Here is an 859-nt window from a genome sequence, read left to right on the forward strand (position 1 = left end):
ACAGATTCTTTTAGGTCCCATAAATTTAGTTTCCATATCCTCACTGTTGCAGGTTGTAAATGTAAGCCATGAAAAAACTACTGCAGATGTCACACTACTTGATCCAATTAAGATTCCTGGTAATGAACATGACCAACAGTTAATCAAGCAAACAAAGGGCACTGTGGTATGTAGATGTGATGAGATTTATTTATTAGTTTCTTATTCCAAAAATATATGATAATTTGATTTCAGTATCAATTTTATTATTACTTTTTTCAGTAACATGTATCATAAATTTTTGATTTTGGTATCATAATTTTTAGTTGGTAAACAACATTATTTCTACAGATAAGTATACCACTGATGCAATTGTATCCCGATTGCTGATCAAGAGAACCGTTTGATTGATATCAACACAACAACTGAAGTGGTGGAACAAGTCAGGTAAATTATTTTTTTATAGATATCCTGTATTGTACTGTTTGTTATATTTTATAGCCTGTTCACATTGCTGTATATATATAATAGATCAGATGGGATGTTATATAGTAACATGTTAAAAATTGCTTATGGGACTTTTTTTCTGTGCAAATATCAATATTCTGTCTTTCATCTTTGCAAAATAAGCAAGTAGCCATTTTAAAGTTTCTCAAAATCATAACAACACTTTTTTTTTAAGTAGGCATTACAACAAATTTATCTTGTTGAAATACATTTTTAAATAAACGAGAGGTTAAAATTTTCAGTTTCTCCTTAAATAAGAACATATATAATCTTATTTTGTGCAGTGATTTTTTGAAGATTGGGCTAAATTGAAGAATGTAACATATTATTTCTTTTAAACCCAATGCCGACGGGGAAAATGAATAAAAAATCA

The 859-nt window shown here is 28.6% G+C and overlaps 1 protein-coding gene and 1 long non-coding RNA gene across 2 annotated transcripts in view; one reads left to right on the forward strand and one right to left on the reverse strand.

Moving 5' to 3' along the window:
- The window catches only part of LOC119594840 (SHC SH2 domain-binding protein 1-like), a 79,152-nt gene that overhangs the window by 65,790 nt on the left and 12,503 nt on the right, over nucleotides 1–859 (reverse strand). The gene's annotated exons all lie outside the window — the stretch shown is intronic.
- Nucleotides 81–859, forward strand: part of LOC119594622 — a 3,401-nt gene continuing 2,622 nt past the window's right edge. The window contains exons 1-2 of the long non-coding RNA XR_005230640.1: nucleotides 81–166; nucleotides 331–426. This is a non-coding gene — a long non-coding RNA (uncharacterized LOC119594622). The remainder of the gene's footprint in view (nucleotides 167–330; nucleotides 427–859) is intronic.

This window comes from Penaeus monodon, chromosome 34 (genome assembly GCF_015228065.2).
Source record: "Penaeus monodon isolate SGIC_2016 chromosome 34, NSTDA_Pmon_1, whole genome shotgun sequence".
Classification (NCBI taxonomy): domain Eukaryota; kingdom Metazoa; phylum Arthropoda; class Malacostraca; order Decapoda; family Penaeidae; genus Penaeus; species Penaeus monodon.